General features: G+C 41.1%; 1 protein-coding gene across 2 annotated transcripts in view; it reads left to right on the top strand.

The window, feature by feature from the left end:
- The window catches only part of slc2a4rg (SLC2A4 regulator), a 62,008-nt gene that overhangs the window by 23,972 nt on the left and 12,890 nt on the right, over nt 1-25,146 (top strand). The gene's annotated exons all lie outside the window — the stretch shown is intronic.

The following is a 25,146-nucleotide window of genomic DNA, read 5'->3' as shown; positions in this document are numbered from 1 at the left end:
GGCTGTCAAAGTGGACATGGAGTGTCCCATTCATGGCCTGGAGCTTTTTTGAAGAGCACATTGTTGCCCAGTCATCTTATGTCATACTTGTGTCACCCTTTCAGCACATCCACTCAGGCTGGTAACTCTGCTGACACTAGCACAGGACACAGCTGTGAGGTAGTAATAGGCACTGAGACTTAGTCCCAGACCAGTTTGTTTTCCTTGACACAGCAGTTCCACTGTGTTTGTAAAGGAAGAATGTCAGAACTTGCAGAAATGTTAGAAGTTGCAAGAAATTATCTGCCAGAGACTATCTCTATTAAGGCAATCGCTGAGTTCCATCAGGCTGTGTTTTTGTGCATAATACATACAGTAGCACTACCTCTGATGCCAGTGGCCAAACCAGCAAAATATAAAAATGCTAACTTTAATAAGCTGACTATTATGAAATGTCTTGTACTGATTCTAATACATATATTTTAAAACAAATAATTTGAGTAAAAACTATCTGTTTTCTGTAGAATGTGAAACCAAATGCACAAGTCAAGAAGTGTGTATCAATGTTTTCGCCGTACAGATAGATAGTTAGGCTTATACAGAATTTAGAAAAGGAAGTTTCTTGTGAAGATAACGCATGTTTGTGTCCATGCGAGCAAACTTTTACTGAGCTTGCGTGATTACAAGCACATGTTAATTAAGTAAGTCAAAAATGACAAAATTGGTTGACTAAATTATTCTTCCAGCACCTCATGCCATGTTAAGTATTTTAATTACAATTAATTGTACACTTCACCACCTGGTTACAGCTGCTTTACTGCTTAATACTCCTGTCCTGTTTCCACACTCATGTGCTGAGAAAGAAATTCCCTCAAAAACATTTAATCTGGCACTATACCAATTATGTGTGATTTAAAGCTATATTAAAATCTTATTTGTTGTATTTAAACACAGTTGTTTTATTCCAATGTAGCACAGCCAGATTTTCTGTAAGTAAGTGGTTGTGATTTAAGGGGGCTGATATTCCCATTCAGCTAGAATTAATTTACACTTACTTTAAAGGTAGCCATGTTGAGTCCACACAGACTTTACACATTAAACCTTATTCTTTTAGATTTACTGTTGTATCATGCTAATTTATAATCAGAATGGGGCAAATAAAAGGGACTACAGATTTAATTTTTGTCGTCAAAAGAACAAATGAACAGAACAAATAAAATTTAAATAAGCCGTTTTGTTAATTAGCCTTTGACCTAAAGACAGTAGACTGTAGTTAGTTGATTCAATGGAAGAAAACATCCACACAAAAATGATAAAAATACATGATATATTGAACAGGATTTCTGTGTGATACAGAATTTTATGACAACTGCAAAGGAGACGCATAATGATAAGTCTCACAAACACGTGCTGGGCAGTCATAAGTACGTACCTTTCCAAAGGGTGACCACAACCTCCTAACTCCTAACAGTCAAAGATACCAAAGAAACATACCAACTAGCATTCACACTGGTCATCTTCTAGCAGCAACACTGATTTAAAGAGATAATATGTTATTATCACCACATTCCCAAAACCTCTGGTCAGCTACTTTGCATACGAGGTAGGCATTGAGTAAATTCTTCATAACATTTTAACCTTTTTAGTGACACCATTACTGAAGACTAGTTTGCTTTTGTTTCCTCTTTAAGCTTTAATGTTGCAAATATATCCTAGAAATACAGGTGAAACAGGTTTTAGAAACATTATTTTATAATAGAGCTATAAAAAAGGTAGTGACTGATAATGCCTCTTATCTTCATTTCAAGGACTCATACTGTAGCAACAGGGCATAGTTCCTGTTGATTTTTATAATATTATAATTGTCTTATTTAATCAAATGTGTGTAGTTCCTAATGCTACAGTTTTACAGATGTTTTCCAGATGGTTTCTTGTGTAACCAATAAATGTGAATGTCTTCTTCTGATCATCCATTTCAACTTTATTTTGTACAAAATATGTTCATACACCCCCAGTTCCTTTTAGAATACCACTGCCTGGAGGCTATAACATATGAGGATGTTTTCAAAGACTTAAATGGTAATATTAGGATTTAAGTAACCACAGGTCAACTGAGCTTTCTGTCAATATCTGCATATACTTGATCTGTGACCAGAGCATCAGTGTATATAAATTCAGTGCCTGGGTCCAGAAGGTACCTGTATACTACTCATACAAATATGTAGCAAACCTCTTACTCACTACAGGTAAGACTTAGCTGAATTTGTGTGTTGACTTCACAGTTTAAAAGGACATACTGGACCATGCTTAGTGATTTGATTTTTACTATTTGATGATAATTTTACACATTGACTAATTCCTGTAAAAATAAATATATACATATATGGCAGTCACATTTTTTATTTTGATCAGTTAGATCATTTATCTAATTCTTAAGAAGAAGATTCAATTTTTAACATTTAAAGTAACTCCAGCTGATGGAAAAAGTAGTGCACTTTTCATTTCACATTGTAGCAATCAGAGGCTGATGTGCTTCAGTTGCTGTAGGTTTTATTGTCATTGTATGCTCTTTTCACTGTGAAAGGAACACTTCAATTATTCATGTTACTTTGACAAAAACACAGGATGAAAGAAAAGTGGATGAAATTAGTTGGCTTAAAACAATTGAAACTATGTGGAACCTTAATGAAACCTTTCATTTTGTTGGTTTAGAAATAAATTCATTTTAAATAAATATATTTAATTACTTTTTATTTTCAAAGTTGTTTTCCAGAAGAAAGAAACATGCATATCTATTGAAAAATGCATTACCTCCAATACGTAGCCTACTTGCTAAATTTGGATCCACTGTTTACATGAACAACAGAAACCACAGGAAGTGCAGTTTTTGTATGCGCATGTGTGTGAGTTTGTGTGCTTCTATTTGATTGGTTGAAAAAATTAAGGTCACGTTAAAACAAAACCTTGTAGTCACGTAGCAACTGTATTTTTATTGGTTAACTTGTTTCTATAGTTACATTTTAACCTTGAGGCTTAAATAGATGGGCAATAAACCAATTGTTTGCTTTTTCTGTTTAGACTCAGCTGCTTCCAGTGAGCATACAGTACACATAAATTGTACCATGCGACTAAGTTTCTGTGAAGGCACCTGACTTGAGGAGTTGAAATGGAAGATGGAGTCTGTTTCTCTCTTATTCAGATAACTTATTTGGCTAGTTCTTGAAAATCTAGCTGCACATTTACCTGTTGCAAATAATTCTTCTACAAAACTACAAGACAGGATAAGCTATATTCACTTTTATATGACCTTTTAAATCTATATCATGTTGTATTTGAACATTAACAGGTTAATGCCTCAGATAATTCATGAAAAATACATTGCCCATATTATTCTTTGCTTTTATAAGCATCCTTTTCATCATCCTCATTGATTCTAGTCAGGATGTTTGTACTTTAACACTACAAAATACCTGGAGTATTAACAAGTACAGATTCTGAAGATGGAGAAGCTAATGTTGACAGTCAGGAAGCATTATGCAGCTGCTTACAGAGAGAGCTTCTATAATTAGGGATGGTAGAAGCAGTGGGTGTGCCTCAGGGCATGGAGATGGAGAAAGGGCAGTGAATTCTTAAGCAGATGAAGAGAGGAGTGACATGCCTATGGAGCTGAATCAAATGCAGTGACATGCCTCCCAGCTCTGAAATGAAGAAGGCCGCTTTGCTGCAGGGAATTCCGTCAATCACAAAGTCTGTTCTCTGGGGTTTGAGCTGGACCACACAGTTACCTCACTGCCGTTGGAGGATAACTTTTGGATTTTAAAGACAACACGCCCGTATGCAATGGGGAAATCTGATTATCCAAAGCCGTGGTTCTGCCACATCTTTTACAAGTGAATATGTCTTGACAAGAGGTCTTGTGAGCCAGTTGAGAGTCAATAGAGCTTCTTGCTCAGTGGTTTAACTCCCTGTGCCCCCTGAGATGTGTGGATTAAAAAGACTTTCTAATGAAAAAGTATGGCAAGAACTTCTGTGTTAATGAAAAGAGGTTAAATAATTGAAGAATTCAGCTGTGTACTTCCAGCATGCAAATACTGACTGGAGCCACTGCAAGGATAGCCTAAGAATAGGATGCAAAACTCTGCATAAGTGGAGGGGTTTATTTTCCCCCTCTGCAGTTATACTCTATACAGAACCTCAGAACCTTTATCTGGACAAGTTAGGAGTCCAATGATTTAATGATTTTATTTTGGGAAAACATATCTAATAGCTTCTATTATATTTGAAATGCAGAGTAAATTGTGACATTTTTTTTTAGCAACTGGAATTCTGAGACTTTTCCCTTTCAAAGAGTCAATCCAAATACCCTTTCCTTAAAATGTTGTGTTTAAGTGAAATTGCTGTTTGACCTAACTCCTGTGCATACTAGATTAGCCTATCGAAGAACTGAACATCATTCACAACAAATTTCAGTTGTATGTTTAGCAAGTGGTTTTGCTTATTTTACAGCAAAAGCTTTCTTTAGTACAGTCCATTAATAGTTACTGCACTTTTGTTGGCAGCTTTGTTCCATTAGAACCTTCTCACCTGAACACTTTTAGACTTGTGCACACAGTTACAGCAGCTTTTGGGAGGGATACACTACAGACTTTTTTCCCAGATAGCAGCCATGTTCCCATTAGCTCCCAGTTCCTTTAGGACAGAAGCGAAAGTTGTGCATAATAGCAGGGATATACATTATAGCAGGTGGAAACATGGAAAATTGAACAGAAATGGATTTGCCTTTTGAAATATACTGTAGTGTTTCATAGCCGTTCAGGGACGCCAAATATGTAATCATAGTGGCTCTCTGAAGGCACCAGTTCTGTAGGGTTTGGGCATTTACTGAGACAATTATTAATTGTAGCAGTAAATCACAAAGTTGATTCTTTTGATGGCTTTAGAATCCAACCACGCGACATAACTCAAACAACGCGCACACACAGGTACTAATACACGAGGATACATTTATTAATACATAGAATATGCATGTAAACCTAACAGATCTTATCGAGAGGGTTATCAGAATACAAAAGGTATATATTCAATCAGTTACGAAGTGTTACACATCAAGAGGACATACGTTCAGTATATCATTCATTTAGACCGTTTCATAAATGAACTTGGTTACAACTTCTACATTAGATACTCAAAACAAGTACATAACTCTTAGGAATTAAACTGATATCAACTGGTTTGGATAACAATTGAATTCTCGAGCTGTAATGCATTGAAGTTGAATACTCATCCAATTTCTGGGGATTCAGATCTCCTGCAGGCACAAAGAAACAGTTGCAGGCTGTTGCTGTCCAATCCGCGCTCTCTGGCTCCGTGCCAGGCTGTGCTGTGCGGCTTGCGACGGTGCGCTGCTGATGCTCACTGACCGGCTAGTTAGTGTTGGCTTTAACTAGCAAAGTTTGTGCACAGGAGAAAAGATGACTGTGGGTCCCAGCAAGTCAGGAAGAGGACTGGTTCGTTCCTGATGAAGAGCTAGTTCTGAATAGTGATTCAGCTGTCCACAGTTCTGACCTGTCCACGAGGCCTGCTGCTGGTTACTCTCTGGCAACCTCCACTCTAGACTCTTAGAACAAAGGAAAGTTCTGGCACTCGGACACACTGGCCGTTCCGTGGTTGTCCGGGCTGAGTCTCGGGATGGTCAGGAGGCGCGCTGCGAGAATGTCCTGCCCTTGGGAGCCTTCTGCTCCTGGGCCGTCCTGCCCTGGAATTCTCCTTTGAATTCCCTTTAGAACAGTCCACAGAATCCTCTCCAGAATCTTACTGAATCTGAATCTGAATCTTGTTGAATCTGGAGTCTTGTTGAATCTGAATCTCCAGGCCTGTGTTGCCTGTTTTTACCTGGAGGAACTTCAGCTTGTTGATTGGCTGAAAGTTCCATGGGCATCAGAGTCCCACGTGGGTTACTCAGCCCTACCAGTCCCTGATTGGTTGATCAAGGTGAGATATGAGTCACTTAGTCCTGACACTTAGTAATGCAGTCCAGATGTCCATCCGGCACTCCCTAGACTGATAGGCGCCAGTGGATGACCATTGATCATGATAGCCAGGCTTAGCTAAGTGCACCCCCCTTTGGGAGCTGTCCTAGGAAACCTTAAATCACCCTAATGGTCTCTCTGTGGCTGCACCACAGAGATGAACAGAGAAATGGGGCCTCATTTGGGAAGCTCAGAAACACTTAATTCTGCCTTATTATTAAGCCTCGCCGCTACATATCCCCCCTTTTTGAAGGTCACGAGGTCCTGAGGCGTTGTTGCCTTCAAAACAAAAACAGAGTTAAGTGATGTCCCTTGCCATTAGAACATTAATCTTAAATGTCCACATTACTCCTCGAGAATTCATACCAGAACCAGCATTGGATACAAACAGGATGAATAACATCTGGAGTATGTATAAACACGGTAGGAGACATTATCTAAGTCTAGGAATTACACATCAGGAAGTTCACTGTCAATATCTGATACCTCTGTGGTAGATATTTGGGGAGAAGTCACTTCCTTTCTTTTGACATGCTACCTTTGACTCATTCGTGCTACCCAGAGTACATCTTGATGTGAGAGTACAGCATTCAGAGTACATCCAGTCATGATCCAGCTACCCGGCGGTAGTGTTACAATAACAACAGTTCCTGTTCCCAGCCCCCCGATAAACCAGAACACCTGTGTTGGGTATCTGCTAGGGTGGTTTGGAGGTTTGTTCCATTAAAGCAAACTCAACTACCTGTACCTCTTCAGGGCTTACTGTTTCTTGGATTTCTATCCAATTCAATAGTGTGGCACCTGAAGGCATCCACGACCTCAAGTTTGGTCTTATATTGTCTGGTTCCAGACCGTACAGTGTTAAGTTCAAGCTGTACTATGGCCTCCTCGGGAACTTACAGGAACTGTTTGATTAGGTAGCTGCATTGCGGTAGCTGTATCATGCCTGTCACAAGTCATAGTGTCAGTTAAATGTGGTGTGTTGACCAGCCATTTACGTCCCACCTGCTCTTCATGGGGTTCATTAACCTCCCTCTGCCCATTAGTAGCTTTACACCCTTCATTGGTGAATCGTTTAGACACAGCCAATGGATAGCTTTGGTAGCCATACCCATCTCAAGATTTGGAACCGAATTCAATCTTGGATTGCCTTCTGGGTGAGCTATGAGCGATGGGGTTAATGTCACATACTCCTCTACTGAGAAGAGTGGAATCGAGTGGGTTGGGATTTGTGCCGTGGTTAGACTGGCTACAGTGGCACTAAACTCCCTTAACAGGTCTTGTGTCAACATTCTGGCCTGTTGCACACAAGCATAAACCCACTGTATAACACCAACAATCATGTCCACTGGTTGGGGAATAAGGTTTAACCCTGTTGCATAGGAAGTTGCCTGTAGGGTTTTCCCTAAGCTTTCCAACTTTTGCTGCTGTCGATACAGTCTGTCACTACCCTCTGGCATCTCTGACACCTGCCTTCTTGGGGCAGTCAGGATGAGAGTGCCAGCAGCACACAAACCTACCAGAAAAAGCAAACGTGCAACAGTGGCGGCAGCAATCAGTCTTCCCAAAAGTCTTTTCGGGTGGCTGATCCCAGTCATCTCCTTCTGAGTGACTGTTGCCTTTCTAAGCTGGCGCAGCGTGTACATGGTGTCTTTCTCAGTATGCCATGTGGCATCTTGGGCACCAACATCCTGGAAATCTGGGGAGATCTGACACAGCTGCTGATGCTGCTCCTCCATTTCCAGGGCATCTGCTTTTTTGATTTGTTCATGCCTGTGCTCTAGGAACCCTGCAGGGGGTGGTGCAGCGGTGGAGCATGCCTGACCCTCGGCTGAGTGGTCATCTGGAGCACCTGAGTGATCTGAGATTGTTATCCCATTCTCACTGTTCAGGTCCACCCTGCACACTTCCTGATTGAGGAATCCCTCTATCGGCATGTTTACAATCGTTCGCTGGGCGTGGGTGTAGGACACCTGCTCGCTCCCCCCTTCCCTCGCTAGGGGTTCAGGGAGCTGCCCCAGCACTGGGATAGCTAGTTCACTGTCTTCGAACTCGCTATCACCCACCAGGCCCATGTCAGTGCAGGCGGGGATTCTGACACCCCTCTTTGCGATGTCCTGCACTGGCAGGCGGGTGACTTGACCATCCAGCTCCAGTCTGGCTGAACCACTGTTGGTCAGACTCAGACTGACAGACTGAGCTGGTGGCTGTAAGAAAACCGGCTCGGCTTTCATTCCCTGTCCCTTCTGGGGGACTGGGTGTGTTGGCAACCCTGCCGTTGAGGCAGGAACAATCAGGTCAGTCTCACTCACTACCTGGTAGTTGTGAGAAATAATGTTACCTGACTGCAGGTTCCCTGGGTCCCAGCAGAGGGAATCGGCATCTGGGATCAGGTGTGTCCACAGCGCAGTAGTCTCAGCGTCCAGCTGGACCTCCTGTCTAACCTGTGAATGTTGCACCAGGGGCACCTGGCGGTGGCCCCGTGACAGCTGCTCAAGCAGATCCTCACTAATAGAGGACCTCTCAGGGCTAAGGGCGAGGGCTACATCACCAACCTGCTCTCCTGCCATCTGGATCCCTTCCACCACTGCAGGGTGGTGGTCCTGACCCCTCTTGGGTGCCAGGGTGCACAGGGAAAGCTCCTTTTCATCGCCAGGTGGGGAGATCTGCTCCTCTTTAGGGATGTAAAAGGTGTGTGCTTTACCTGGTGGATCAGGCGGCTGCTCGGAGCACCGCTCCTGTGGCATGGAGGCTGTTGGGACCTTGGCCAGGGCACGACTTCCCTGTATATCCGGGGAACAAGAAAATATTTTTATTTCTTGTCCAGAGGGAACAGAAGGAATCTTCACATAGGCCTCTGTGTTCGGTGGGCACTGTGTGAGCACAGTCTGCCTCTTGGCCCCCCTTTCCTTCTGTACAGAAGGCTTAGGAGCCTTGACCTGTTTCCACACTTTGCCTTTCTGGTGATCCACCAAAGGTTCCACTCTGAGTCGCATGCCCTTTTCTTTTTCAACCCGTTTGAGCTTGCCGTGTGACATCAAACACCTTTCAACCTCAGTGTCAATCAGTGTCTCACTGGGTAAGACATCTCCCATGGCAGCCTTGAGGTAAAAGCTTCCTGCTTTTCCTCTGTGTTTTACTGCCTGCTCTGTGACTTCAGGGGTGGAGTCAGCACTCACTTGGGAGTGGCTGACCTCATCCAGGCAGGAACCCTTCCGCTCAATCAGATAGACTGAGGGAGTGGGAGGGGGCGGGTCTCCGCCTCCTCCAGTGGAGAGTATCAGCTCATTCACGCTTCCGGCAGCCTTGGGGAGCGGTTGTCCCTGTCCTAATAAAGCTTGTTCAAGCCTGGCCAGGCGGGTGGCTACTGAATCCTTTTGTTCAGCCTTTTCTAGCCCTTTCCCTTCCCCGGTGTTCTCATGGCACTTAGGACGCTGGGTGCGGTCCTGTGTGAGTGCTTTGGAACGGGGCTTAGCCAGCTCAGGAGCCTGTGCTCCTTCGAGCAGGGGGGAATTAACCCTGCTGGCTCTGACGGCGAACACAGTCGCTTTAGCAGCTTTTTGCTCAGAGCGACTTTGGACATCATACTCCCAGGCTTTCTGCGCGAATCTCTTAATATCAGTCATTTTCATGGTCTGTGCATCTGTATGCATTAAGATCATCTTTCTGACTGACGGGTGGAGATTCGCAATGAATAAACCCTTGAAATGTGTGTTCTCTTCGCAACCCTCATAATTTCGCCCTGCAAAATAAGTTCGTCTAAGTCTCTCGTAATATTCGCGAGGGGACTCTGCTCTCTCGTGCTTAATGTTAAGGGCGGCGGCTATCGCGGCAGTCGGGTCAATAAACGCACTGTATTCTTCGATAAGTGCTTGACATAGCTGCTCAAAGTCATTACAGACTTCTTTCATCTGCCTAGCCATCCACTCATGTACAGCTCTGCTGGTAGTTTTCCTGACCAGAAACACTTTCTCCTGTTCTGTGGCGTTTGGCAGGAACTGCAGGTTATACCTGAGGTCTTGAATATAACTCTCGATATTATTCTCTGACACTGCGGGGTCAAATCTCTCTATGTCCTTCGCTAGCTCTCTCAGAGAATGGAGATTTATTCTTCTAGCTTCTCCGCTGACGGAGATATGGAAGAGATCGTGGTCAGACTTGTCGCTGCTAGAGAGAGTGCTTAATAGCGACTCGAATTCAGACCTTTTAGCAACCATCGTTAAACTTAAAGAGTATTACTTTTAAGCACGAAATCACAGTTTTACCACAGAAAACCACAAGATCAAGTATGCAATCAACCCGGTAGATTGCAAAAGATCACAAAACAATCAAGCACTGCTTAAAGAGCAAGGGGAACTTTTTTCCTTTCGGCTTTCAGCACACTGTATTGTCGTGTATGAAACCCGCGGCGTTTTATATGAATTATTCCGCTTGGTTGATTCATTTCAGTCTTGCCACGCCCACCCAGGGACGCCATAAATGTAGTGTTTCATAGCCGTTCAGGGACGCCAAATATGTAATCATAGTGGCTCTCTGAAGGCACCAGTTCTGTAGGGTTTGGGCATTTACTGAGACAATTATTAATTGTAGCAGTAAATCACAAAGTTGATTCTTTTGATGGCTTTAGAATCCAACCACGCGACATAACTCAAACAACGCGCACACACAGGTACTAATACACGAGGATACATTTATTAATACATAGAATATGCATGTAAACCTAACAGATCTTATCGAGAGGGTTATCAGAATACAAAAGGTATATATTCAATCAGTTACGAAGTGTTACACATCAAGAGGACATACGTTCAGTATATCATTCATTTAGACCGTTTCATAAATGAACTTGGTTACAACTTCTACATTAGATACTCAAAACAAGTACATAACTCTTAGGAATTAAACTGATATCAACTGGTTTGGATAACAATTGAATTCTCGAGCTGTAATGCATTGAAGTTGAATACTCATCCAATTTCTGGGGATTCAGATCTCCTGCAGGCACAAAGAAACAGTTGCAGGCTGTTGCTGTCCAATCCGCGCTCTCTGGCTCCGTGCCAGGCTGTGCTGTGCGGCTTGCGACGGTGCGCTGCTGATGCTCACTGACCGGCTAGTTAGTGTTGGCTTTAACTAGCAAAGTTTGTGCACAGGAGAAAAGATGACTGTGGGTCCCAGCAAGTCAGGAAGAGGACTGGTTCGTTCCTGATGAAGAGCTAGTTCTGAATAGTGATTCAGCTGTCCACAGTTCTGACCTGTCCACGAGGCCTGCTGCTGGTTACTCTCTGGCAACCTCCACTCTAGACTCTTAGAACAAAGGAAAGTCCTGGCACTCGGACACACTGGCCGTTCCGTGGTTGTCCGGGCTGAGTCTCGGGATGGTCAGGAGGCGCGCTGCGAGAATGTCCTGCCCTTGGGAGCCTTCTGCTCCTGGGCCGTCCTGCCCTGGAATTCTCCTTTGAATTCCCTTTAGAACAGTCCACAGAATCCTCTCCAGAATCTTACTGAATCTGAATCTGAATCTTGTTGAATCTGGAGTCTTGTTGAATCTGAATCTCCAGGCCTGTGTTGCCTGTTTTTACCTGGAGGAACTTCAGCTTGTTGATTGGCTGAAAGTTCCATGGGCATCAGAGTCCCACGTGGGTTACTCAGCCCTACCAGTCCCTGATTGGTTGATCAAGGTGAGATATGAGTCACTTAGTCCTGACACTTAGTAATGCAGTCCAGATGTCCATCCGGCACTCCCTAGACTGATAGGCGCCAGTGGATGACCATTGATCATGATAGCCAGGCTTAGCTAAGTGCACCCCCCTTTGGGAGCTGTCCTAGGAAACCTTAAATCACCCTAATGGTCTCTCTGTGGCTGCACCACAGAGATGAACAGAGAAATGGGGCCTCATTTGGGAAGCTCAGAAACACTTAATTCTGCCTTATTATTAAGCCTCGCCGCTACAATACTTATGAGGTTTAGATCATAGTTTATATGATAAATACCTAATAATTCTTAATATTCAAATTACCCAATTATAAATGTTTGTTAGATGATAACCCAAGTGAATGTGAATTTGTAACTAAAAAAAATCCTGTATATGTCCTTCATTCACTAAGAATGAAGAAAACTGTTTTCCCTTTAACCAAGTGCTCCACTGACTGACAACATTTTGAAGTCCCTTATCAATTTTTAAGGGTTGCAGAAAGGTTTGCGGCCTGTGACACTCTGTTCACCCAAGCATACCCATGACTTCTCCTATTTCAATGTAATAATTGAAAAGTGTAGTTTCAGGATTTTTTATTTTAAATGTTTTAAAATATGCCCATACAGTATGTCTTTAAAAGATCACAGAATTCTAGCTTTATAGATGACTTACTGTACAGATGCACACAATTTAATAGAAATACACCAATGAAAAGTAAAGCCGGGTGGATTCATTGCTCTGAGACACTGTAGTGTTTCCAAACTGAATCTTGCTCATCCCAAGGTTAAGCACATTACACTTAATATGAAGCTGAACAAACAGGAAAGTGATAGCAAGTAATGCAGAAAGCACTGATACACTTCCTGTCTCCCAGATGAATGTTAGGATTCTCCTGGGCTGTTTTCCATAAAATACAGCCTACCCCTTTTCTATTGATGTTAAGTTTTTCATGTTATTTTCCCCAAAATTCAGATGTTTAATCTTTTATTGAAACAGATTTGTTTAGTTCAGCCAGTTTCATGAACTTGTTACATTTTCTTCATGCTCATATTGTTTTGCAGTAAAACAATTCCATGCATGACCTTAACATTGCTCTTTGTAACAAAATAATATTTCCTAAACAACATTAATTTCTTCCTAAAGATGCTAAAAATATATTTTCAGTGGAATATATTGAAAGGACATGCCGTGTTTATATTATCTCCTTTTTCTCCCTTTGTTTTGCCATCCAAACATTTTTTACAACATTATTTGTACTTAAACACATTATTAAGCACTTATAGTCAGTTTTTGGCCCTCCTAAACTCTGAAATAAAACTCATGCTTTTAAAAAACTGTGGTTAAAGCTTTTGTTGCTAATTTTAGCTGGGTAAAACTAGTATTTTGCTGAGCTTGCATTTTATATGTTAGCATTCTCTCTGCCAAATAATGTGACACTAATCAACTTCCTGAAAACACAAGGCTTATTTTTTTTTTCCAGAGAGAAGTTCCTTTCTCATGTCACTGTACAGAGGCTATATGCTCTGTTCTCAGTAGCAGTGATTCAGAATGAAGCTGATGTCCTTCTCTGGGAGGGTTCTAGTCATGGGATGGAAGTCTGACAATAGGTCTGGCTATAGGTAGTTTTGCTTGATTTAGCTGCATTGTTACATATTCAAATTCTGTCTGGCCAGCACAGTTCTGGGTAGGGAAATATCTTCCTTGTGAATAGCGTTAGAAACTGTACTGAAGCGCTAGTTACTTGTCTTTGCATTTTCATTCACTGCAGTTTATTCATTCTAAGTATTTGTGTATACAGTATATGATATGCACTGAGGCCCAAGACCCTCAACAGAATAAAGGTGATTAGGTTAGACAACATGTTTTCTGTTCAACAAAGGGAATGGTTCCAGCCTTTATGAAAAAATCCATTTTTTTTCCTAATTACAAAATGTAGTATAACTGTAACATTAGCAGGTAGATACTGTCTTTTGGAGTTTCTACATTGACTTTGGTTTAAGGATTCTTCTGTTTCTCACTTAAAGGTTCCTATTTGGTGTATTCCAGCATTCAGTCACATAGCATGCACTAGGTGATTAATGCTGTATCAGTAACTAGAGATGTGTTATATATATAGTGCTTTTTTTCCAAACCAAGTGCCCATTCGTGACGTCTGCCAAGAGTTCTCTGAAGATAAATAAACACCATTAATCATATAAAATCAGTGTAACCTGAGTTCTCGTTTTGAGCTTGACATTTATAAATAGAATTTAGCCACGAAGGATAATTTTGTGTTTATATGTACAAATCTGAGGTTTTAGGTCTGGATTAAATTAAAAACTTCAGTCCACCTGCCAATCTCAAATTACAGTTTAAGTGCCTCATTGCGTCTTTTCTTCAGGTAAAAGCAGAAAAGGCCTATGCAAAGCAGAAAGCTGCCTCCGAACTGTAGGTTTAGAATTTACAAGTTTTGATTTGATCTCAGTCTTATTTTATAATATAGTAGGTTTAAATAATGAGCTATTGCAGAAGGCATAAATATTGCTCTATGCATTGTCAGCAGAGGGTTTAGGAAGACTCTGATGTCTCCAGTAGCAAAGGCAAACTTTTGGCCTGTAAAATCAAGACTCTTGTATTGTCTTCTCTAACTGAGCATAGAGTGCATCTGGTAACCTGCAGTTTTATTTTTGATATTTTAGAATTAATAGTAGCATTATTTAATAATTACAGACTTCAGGTTGATTGTGTTTAAACTGATAGCCCAATGGAGTAAATTCTTGAAAAGGGTTTCTCAAGAAAAAAGAAACCTGACATTTTTGTACCCTACGATGCAACACTGTGTGCATTAAAATGTTAATTTGTTTTTTGTTGAACATCAACTATGCTTGTCCTAAATTGGATTTTAATCAGAACATCATTCATAGTAATCTGCTATTTGGTATTGAGCTAATTACACCACAAGAAAAAGTTACAAAGGAGACAATTTTGCATGTCTTATCATGCTGACAGCTTATTGATCAAGAAGCCTTTTAAGATCTAGTTCAGAGTTCTCCAGTGCTTCAGAGTCTACAGAAGGCTTTCACAGTATGTTCCATATACCCATTATTTGCTTTTAATGTGCAAATCTAATTAAAGTACTGGATCAGTTTGGATGTGGTTGAATTATTTAACATGAACAACCTTTCATGTTTCTTGTAACATGAAAGGTGTTCAGGATAGTATCTTGGCAGCTTATTCGTGCAGAAGAGGTGGCAAGAATAAATACCAATATAAACCTGTTGAGGACTATTGTGTCGTTTTTTAAGCCCCAAAGACTTGCTAGCAGTGTCGAACGAGGACCTGTAACTTTTCCTTCATTTCTGTCTTATCAGCTGCGTGTATACAGGCTTAAGGAATGACACGAGGAAGTCTTTTCATCACTTCCAGGAATGTCATGCAGAGGCAAAGAATACAAGACCTTGCGATCTGGCCATCATACAGCAGCTTGAGTCATTATTTTCACTGGGGCCATAGAGGCTAGCCTGCAATGCTTCACATGACCAAGACACCTCTGGACAGTGGGATACAGTACCTGTCTGATGCTGTATCTTGGTGTCAGGTAGAGATATGTGTTTGCTGTATTGATCAGTGCCAAGGAAAATGGCAAAGCAAGGTTAGTCTGATGGAATTATTGAAGCCACCAGAGAGTCTGTTGGTTTCAGTGTTGTGCCTGCAGCCTCAAAGGTCTCTGACCAAACTTTGAAGGACACTGCAGCCTCATGGACTCTTCTTCATGGGTCACTGTACAGAATATCAGTAATGCTGTTGTGTGGGCTTCTCCTTTCACGTAGATTTACTAGGTTCTGCAGCCTAGACACGATGGACTGTCAGCACCTGCCAACTCCGGCTCCAGGATCCTGGCAGCAGTGACCTGACCTTTGCTTGATGTCCCCAGCCTTGTGCCAGATGGAGCTGGAGTACGAAAGAGGCAGTGACTAGGACCTTGACTGGCAAGGAGTCCCCCTTCTGAGTTGTACCATGAGTTCGTCTTTGCAACCTGCTGTGCTGCACAATCATAAGGCAGTGGCAGAATCCTGCACTTTAAAGGGAACCAGTTACAAAGGTAACCTTGGTTCCCTGAACAGAATTGCTATTCACTGCAGTTTTCACAGCGAATAGGGATGTAGCAATGATGATCCCTACATACCAAGTCCCAGACAGACCTGTCAGACTTGTTAGGCCTTTGGTATGGAGCCCCCAGCATAAAGGGATTTGTAGGCATTAGGAGATAATTGTAGCAACTCTTTCAGGGAACCAAAGCTAACTGTTACCGATACTTAACACTGACTTGGTATCTCTTTTTACACTGCTGTTTTTGAGTGCTTGAGAATATTGCCAGATTTGATGAGGGACAATGACAAAATCCAATATTAATTTTTAAGGGGTGGAAAAAAGATGAAACGTGAACGGGCCGTTGATTTTATAACATCAATAGTGACTCATTGTCCCTTGCCGAGGCCAGCTTGTGTGTTCCTGTGTGATATTTATTTCTTTTTCTATCATATTGTAATTGTATTGTATTTTATTATTTGAGGGGAGATAAAACTGTGATCACATTTTTTGGGGGGGGATTAAACTTTTTCAGTGTTCAAGGCTGATAATGTTGTGGAAATTATAATAAAATTTAGTGTCTCTACTTACGCTCCCCTAGCAACACGTTGGCACCTGCAAAGCTATAATTAAAACTGCAGAAGGTACCTTTTAATTTCTATTAGTCTTTTTTAGGTGGGAGCAAATGATCCATCTCCTCTTTGTTAGCATTTACAGTTTCATTTCTTAAGTTTTGACGACGTTTCTCTTCATGTTCTATGCCAACAATGCTGCCAGTGAAGTCTAGACATATCGTTTTTGATGGTCACAGTGGTTCAGTGAGGGCATGCTGCTGAAGAGCATTGGGTTCATAAGGACTCTCTGTGCTGTACGCTTGTCTGCATTTCTGAACCGCATTGTTTCTGAGAAAAAGAATTTCTTAAAGTGTAGACAGTCTCTAATTGTATAGCAAAGCCCTGCCTCCCCTGAAAATTTATAGGATGATTATTCACAGCCCCGTTATCCCAGGTTGCATGAGGTCTTAAATGTTGCCATTCAGTGTTGCTATAATATGTGTGTCCTCATGTACATATTCTACAGTAGATGTGTTATGTTTGTAGTGGTTGTGTGTCATTTGGATTTTGGATCCGATTAAATGAAAAGAAGAGCAGACATAACTGAAATGTAGTCAAATCCAAACCCATGTTTACTTCACGAATGCACAGAGATGTTTTCTTTTTTCATCTGTTAAAATATTCAGGAGTAGCTCCGAAGTTAACGCTGCTGGATTTAAGGATCTGACGGTACAGTCAGTGCACAGCACTCTCTCGTCTTCCCCTAGAGATCTTGTCTTCAGAGCCCAGCTTTCGCCCTTAGGGCTGTTTGTTTTTGTTCTCTCTCTCCTCCGACTTGTAATCAGAGCCGTCACTGCAAGTTTTCAACAAGTTGGTTTTTTTTTTTGAGCCCTAAGAAAATTGTTTGAAGTTTCTCTTTGGGAATAATTTAACAATTCCTGAGGCTTGCATTATTGGTACCATATTGACGACAAAGTTTCTGTGGAGGCTTAAAGTTCATTGAGGAGACAGGGGAGACAAGTAAGGTGGTTTCTTGTGCTAATGGCTATTTAAAATAAGCCTTTAGAAAACTTGGAGTGCAATCAATTAAAAGTTCTGAAGCAAAGGAAGTGATCTTACTGTAATGTAATTATTCTTATTCTCACAGCCTCTTGGCTAATACCATGCACATGCATTTATTGTAGAGTTAAAGTCTGTTTATTAGGTTGACTGTAGGTGGCTGGTGTAATCGGATTGGATATGGATTTACTCACTGCAACCAATGTCTTGTTGAACTATGAGCTATCAAAATACTACCGGAAATGAAAAGCACTAGTAAAGGTTCTCGTAGACTTTTCTGCCAGTAAATCCTTCTCATATTTCTGTTGTTTCTTGCGGTGTCGATTTTTTTTGCACAGCCCTGCGAAGAGCTGAACTAGAAAACTAGAAACAGACTAAGCACTGTGCACAAATAATCCCTGTGGTACAGTGTCTAAGTTTTTTTTTCCCCTCAGCTAATTGGCAGCCAGTTATCCTGTAGGAGTTAACATTAACTCCATGCCAAAGTTTTTGCTTGTTATTCAGATGCTTATATTGGAGCTGTTGGCCTCCATCCAGCCAATTGGAAAGACGCCGTTTAATCAACCCATTCCTTCAGAGTCCTATCTCACACTGCCTGGCAGCTTATTTAAACCAGCTATTGGTTGACACTTGCAGCGATGAAGGCTGTAGTACAGCCCTGTGCTTGCTGCAACCTGTCCATGAAATAAATTGTTTAGAACATTACTCCTGTAATATGTTTGAAGCCAGGCATCTTTATAAAGACATCTTTCCATTAACTGTTCTGCATTTTTGGATATTCCTTAAGTGTAGATCTGCAAAATGGGACATTCTTATCAAAACAACCTATCTGCCATCTGGGTTTTAAATTTGTATATTCTGTGAAGCTGCCTTTCACTCCAGGAGAGGCCTGGTTTTGGAAGTGTGGGACCAAAAAAGTGCCAGGTGTATCTACAGAAATTTGCTCTTTTGATGAAGATCTGTGAATGAGTGCCAGAGTACTCCTACTTTTATAGCCATGTCTGCTGTGGTGTGTGCAAAGTTTTCACTACATATTAGGTTATGCGATTGCTGTCACAAACTTTGCTCATTTTTATACAGAAAGGAAAAAAAATGGTATGTCACACTTCAGAGCTCTTTCCTTAAATACAAGTGTGTGGGTTAGTATTTGTGGCAGATTATTTTAGATAACTAGTAAAATCACCATCGTTCTGATTGAGTACTTTTTTTCCCCAAAGAGGAATTGAACCTAGAATTAAGAGTACAGAATACTTCCTGAGTGGTAACAGCAGGCAATGTTGCGGAATCAGTGTTGTCAGCGTAGTGAATTTCGAGTGACTTGGGGCCAGTGTTGACAGTGGTTAGCATTGCTGCCTTGCAGAGCTAGGGCTTTGTGTTCAGCTCCAGAGCTGGGGTGCTGTCCGCGTGGAGTTTGAAGGTACTCCTTGTGTTCGCATAGTTTTCTTCTAGGTGCTCCGGTTTCCTCACACGGTTCAAAACTATACTGGTGGATTATTGGCTTCTGGGAAAATTGGCCCTCCTGTGAGTGTGTCTGTGTCTGTGTGCCCGCCTGTGGACAGGTTTCCCATCCTGTGTGTGTCCTGACTCGCACCAGTTGCTTGCTCCGGTTCCCCTGAATTGAATGAAGTGCTTAAAAAAATGGATGGGGGGGATAGAAGAGTGACTTGGTGATACATTTGTCTCAAGTGACTAGTGACAACTCTAATCACTGTCCTTACAGTGTGCAGGATATTTTTTTAAATTTCAAGATCAGAAGTTTGTCTTTAATGTATACCCCCCAACACATTTGGATTGGTCAGCTGCTCCCTGGCAGTGATGCCCACTCCTGTACCCAGAATGAATGAGATAAGCGTGCATGTGCTCGTCCAGCATGCCCCCTTGTAGAGCCCTTTACCATGACTTAACTTTGACATGATAAGTGGCTCTTCACTCCCCAGTGCTGTTGCAAGTCAAGTCACAGGAGTCCCTGTGTAGTGGTATTCTGAGAGGACCCTGGCCGATGAAACCTACACTCCTAATGATGCTGTTGTATTGTGTGCCATCTCCCAAAAATTCCTGATCACGGTTAGCTAGCAGCACTTCTCCAGCTTGAATGAGCAACTCTTGAATCCTAGAATCCAAGAACTCGGTCTGTAATGCGCCAGTGAGTGCTGTTACTACTAGCAGCCCAGCAGCAACCTTTTCAGTCGCCGAAATGTTTTGCGTTCTCATTTTGTGTTTTGCTATTTTGGAGTCATCCCAATGTGACGCCCACTCATTCCTACACGCTGGTGTCCGGTGTTGAATATGATGACCTGTTTGCTCTCCCATGTGAAATGTAGAGACAGACATACGTAGATGTAAGCACCAGAAATCTGGAAAGGAAGCACAGGACAGAAGGTGGAACACTATGAGAACTCTAAAAATAAATACAGAGATCATGATGCCTTCTTTCAGTTGTGATAAGGTACATGTAAAGTTACGTGTAAGCTACATATGTAGGATAAACACAGACTTAATTGCTGTATATTGATTTATTGTTTAGGTTTTACACTCTTGGTACTTTTTTCTTGAAAAAAGGCGGAGCGGTGGCTCTGTGGCTAAGGATCTGTGCCTGTGGCTGGAAGGTTGCTGGTTCAAATCCCACAGCCAGCAGAAGAATCCTACTCCGTTGAGATCCTGAGCAAGGCCCTTAACCCCAACTGCTCCAAGGGCGCTGTATAATGGCTGACCCTGCGCTCTGACCCCAAGCTTCTCTCTCCCCGTCTGTGTGCCTGTGTGTCTCATGGAGAGCAAGCTGGGGTATGCGAAAAGACAAATTCCTAATGTTAGAAATTGTATATGGCTAATAAAGTGATCTCTTAAAAGCAAACATTTCAAGGCTGATACAGTGAATTTTAGATCAGGGATGCTGGTAACAAGGGGCAGCTTGCTTAGTCCTTGTTATAGAAAGTCACATCTCTGTACAGAGGAAAAGATCCATCTTCTGTGTTGAAACATCCTAAGCAGCTGCCTCCTTCTGAATTTTTTGGCAGGAGACAGCGCTTCTCCCTCTCTTTTTTTCTGGAACTCTTCAGTTCCTGCCTTTCTTTGAATACGTGCAGGAGGGCAAAGATTTCAAGGCTGTAGTTTGACTCAGAAAAGAAAAATCCCCAAAGGTGACTTCCTATATTTGTGTGTGAAACATTCAAAAGCAATATCCACAGAATCAACGCAGGTTCTGACAGATTTGGACTTGTGCTCTAGCTAATTTTCCTTTTTAAAATTCCCACTCAGACCTCCCTTTTCTGACACATTGAATAGATAATCAGCATTGTTATTCCTGAAACTTATGAACTAGGCTGTGGCCTTTTATATGAATCTTTGTTTTACATGAGGTTGTAAAAGGATTAAGGAATATGTCTGATAAATGCTGGGTGGATCAAGGCATTTTTTAGGAGGTAAAATTTGTGAAGCACAGTAACTGTAACAGAATTTCATTAATTTTAGTGAGTACTGATTCATGTCATTTCAATGAATTTGTAGCAAGAAATGGATTTGCTGACAGCATTTAGCAGAAACTGAAAGTTTTCCAAAGTTACATTTTTTTTCTCAGGGCCTACATTAGCTCAAGACCTAAAGGAAACCTAAAGCAATAGACCTCTTTTTCCCAGCTTAACTGACTTCAAAAATGCAAGTTTGACTCCAAATGTAGTTTAAAGTTCCTTTTTTACAAGCTCTCCTCATGAACAAAAATGTGAAACTCAGAGTAATGTTCCAAAGCTTTACACTAGGAGTCACATGATACATATTTGACTCGGGAAACTGTCACATTTTACAGTAGATAAATGGTTAGTACAAACAACTGTTAATTAAGGTTTTAAATAATCAAATTTCTTTTACTGTTTAAGAAATTGAAGAATCAGTTGCACCTCATTAGATACTAATTAGTGACACATTGTGAAGTAGCATGTCTGAAATGGCAGGAAAGTATAATTGCAGGAAAGAGTATTCTTTATTTTATTCTTTAAAGTTTGAATACAGTGCATTTTAGCTTGATAATAAATTGTCCCTTACATTTAAAGAAATGTGTACTTTCCTGATAGTAATATACAACCATACTGGTATAATAAAAGTGTAAGCTACTGACATTTTTTTTTTGCTTTATTGATTAAATGGGAAAAAAAACATTTCATAGCTTTCTAAAACACGCACTACACAGTGTGTACCACTGGTTGTATGTTGCCTGAATGGAGGATACAGCATTTTGTCTTTTACGGAGAAGTGCCAATTTGCATTTACCAAAGTGCACTGCACTTCTTTGGGATACAGAAAAGACAAACATTTTTTTTTTTGGTCAGCCGTTAATCTAGCCCTTGGTTTTGTGATATTTGGAAGCTGACCCAGATAAAAAGTTTTGGCAGAGTCTAAACTTTTTGCTGATCTGTGCCAGATTCTTGCTTGGCCTTGCTCGCTGCCGAAACCAGTTTGCTCTGGTTGTGTTGCAGTGCAGAATCTGGAGGTGGGGGTGGAGGAGCTACCAGAAGTTACTCTTAAAGCTGCAGCTTCTTTTTTCTCCGTCTCTCCTGCAACGCTGAGCATACAGTGGGAGAAGAAGCCATGTGCAAAGCAGAAACTAAAGACCATTGCTGAAATGTGCATTTAATTGTGACATTTTGCAGCTTTATACATAAGAATGAGTGGTTTTTCCATGCGATTCACCCTCCATGAAGAGTATGTAAATTTCTGTATTGAGTGCCACATTAAAAAAAGTAATCTAGAACAGACATAGTTCTGGTAAAGTTGGGGGGGAAACTGTTCTAAATTGGTCACAGCCAACTTCTATTTTGGTAGCATCACAAAAAATGTGAAGAGAATATGTTGAAGGTTGTTTTATACATTTTGCAAAAGTAGAATAGGACCTCCCTTTGAAGAAATTATATCCTGCTACAAGCTGAAGTGTATTTCCAGTATTGTTATCTTATCTTTGTTCAAGTGGTAACTAATGTACACTGTAATCGATCTGTGCAGATCTCACTGCAGGAAAAGCTCACAAAGCAATTTATACTTGCTTCATACTATCCTTTTTCCACATTGCCAAGAAGTAAAGTAAATTATGGGTAGGTCATGGAGTTCTGGAGTTTAGTTTTATGATTGTGTGACCTCTAGGGTTCCTAACCTGTAGTAGCTCTATTATTAGCAACCATTAGCATAGCAGTTACAGAAATGTAAACAAAACTATACATTGATGCACAGACTGACTCAAAAAGAATTCCACTGAGTCAGCAAGTGCAACCATATCCAGCTGGTTCACAGTATACTGAAAGGTGGAATGCTTTTTGTGAAATTTTAGCATTGGACCATACTCAAAAGACTAGACTGACATTTGAAATGACAAAAACACCAAATGGAAGGCTGAGATTGACACTTGTGACAGGGTTGTATGTTGTAAACGAGGCAAAAGAAAAGGCGATGGTGTGCACTAATATTCCCCTGGAAAAAGTCTCATCCCACAATGCTTGCATTTCTCAGTCAACAATGAATGACAGGGTAATTCCTACAGGAGGTCAGGTAAGAATACCTACCACGGACACCTGATTTGCACAAGAAAATCATCGATAAAGAACAGATTGTTCAGTTCAGTTTATTTTTCATATGCACAAGTTGCAATTAAATGCTTGAAATGATTGAAAACTGTATCTGTAGTTATTAACAAATGAACAACCACACTACATTTTGGACATTTGTGTATTTTGCAAGGGCCAATTAAAACAGCTGCATCATGTAGGCTTATTTAACATGGGAGTAAATTAGTTGCTATTTGACAAATTCTTGCCCTTTTATGTTGTCATTATCTTGCCTTGAAGACATTGTATGACACTTTTTTTTTAAGATTCCCATTTGTTACAATTGGGTGTTATTCTGCCAAACCACTTTTCTTACCACACATTTAGGTAAAATGTTCATAGTAGAAGCAATCCCATTAAGCATAAAATCCTTGCTCATGGATAACACACTCAAAACTGGGTTGTCTTATGGATTTTTATAGCCCTCACTAGAATGACTGAGGTCTATAATTTTTCAAGATAAACTTTTGAGGCTTTGTGAAACTAAACCAGATGACTAAAAACATTAGAGGATTAAACTTACAGTTTTTTCTCAACATAATTATAGGATATAAATAAAAATGAGCAATGAATATTTAGAAACATGTGTACTTATAGCTGTTATTGATGTATTCAGTACACCTTTTCATACATTATGATGTTTTAATACAGAAATCATGACCCTACGTAAAAATAATTTTTTGTTGCAGTGTATCAGGACTATGAATAAATGTGGAGGATATATATATATATTGAGGAGTGGCTTGGGTCAGATCAATTAGCACAATCAAAGACTCAAACCTTCATTTGATGACGTGCTCAGGAATCTCCAAGAGCTGAAATGTACCCCTTGTTGCAGCCCTCATTTGATCAAATTGATGAATTTGATTAAACTATTTTGCACGGTTTCAAGAGCTGAGGGGTTCTTGAGAGGCCAGAATGCACCGTCTTTTGTTGAAAAATATTTCACTGAGCACATTTCCATACGCTGCCTCTGGTGCAGAGCTGGTCTCTCGGACGCCTGGGTGTGTAGCAGTGAAAGTGTGAGCGGAGACTTCCAGTGTTTATCCTGCTGACCTCTTCTCTTATGCCCGTGTTTTCCTTTCCCCTGCATATCACTTATAAATAGATACTATCTCACACAGTAAATGTGCTCACTGAAGGCCAGCCAGTGGGATAGAGGTTGGACTGGCACTGGCTGTAGCTCTGCATGAGTTTCAAGGTGCTTGTGTGCAAGTCTTCACACCACTTTAAAGCAGCAGATCTTTGGGCGAATTCCCCCTCCTCAGGAACAAATCTGAAAATGTGTGGATCTGCTCTGCGCTTGCCGTTCAGATTCTAAAAGCGCTTTTACCAATTCCCAAAATTCCCCCTGGCCACTTATAAAAAGCCATGGATGAAATAACTCAAAATACTGCAGTCTGTTAATATCCTGTGTCCAAACTTTTCAGTATGCTCCAAATGTATTGGAGCATACACAAGGGACAGAGGCTTTTTTGCAGTTTTTATTATTATGCTGGAGATTTCCATTACAGCCCATAAACAACTTGAGATCTTAATGTACAGCAATCCATCTATTTATTGTTAAAGTCTGTCTTGTGTTGGCAATCACCAGCTTGGGAAAGGAGTTGGATTCTTGGCGCCTGAAATATATTATTGGGCAGTCTGCGAAAAGCAAGTCTTAACATGGAAAAAGAACAAATATACATGTGTTTAATGTGAGCCTTTGTGGGTGATTTTGCTCAAATCGGTTGCCCTGCTAACTAAGTGTTCCTCAAACAGATTTCAAACCTTCTCAAGGTTGCTGGTGGCTGTGGATTGTATAGGAACCGTGACTCTGACTTTGCAACATGGTGTGCATGGATAGGTTTAATTGTTCTGGATATCCCCCTCATTCAAATATCCCCTTCCTCCAAATCACATTACAGGAGTAAAAAGGATATTGCCACATGGCTATGAGACACACCTCCCCACAGGAGCAGTTGTAGCTTCTCATAGTCAGCTTTGACAGGACTTTTCAGACAGGCCATCTTTGCCCACGTGGGTGCTCAAGCATCAAGGAATAGACATTCATCCAGCGACAGCGGCAAAGACACTCGCAGCCCCCGCCAGCGCTTGAGCAAGAACAGTAAAAAAAGTCCAAACAACAGGAAAATGATTATGGTGTGAATTGGTCCATTAAGATTTCAGTCAGCGGCTT

The sequence above is a fragment of the Atractosteus spatula genome, chromosome 19 (genome assembly GCF_055471065.1).
Source record: "Atractosteus spatula isolate fAtrSpa1 chromosome 19, fAtrSpa1.hap1, whole genome shotgun sequence".
NCBI classification, from domain to species: domain Eukaryota; kingdom Metazoa; phylum Chordata; class Actinopteri; order Semionotiformes; family Lepisosteidae; genus Atractosteus; species Atractosteus spatula.
This window is presented reverse-complemented; position numbering and strand designations above follow the sequence as displayed.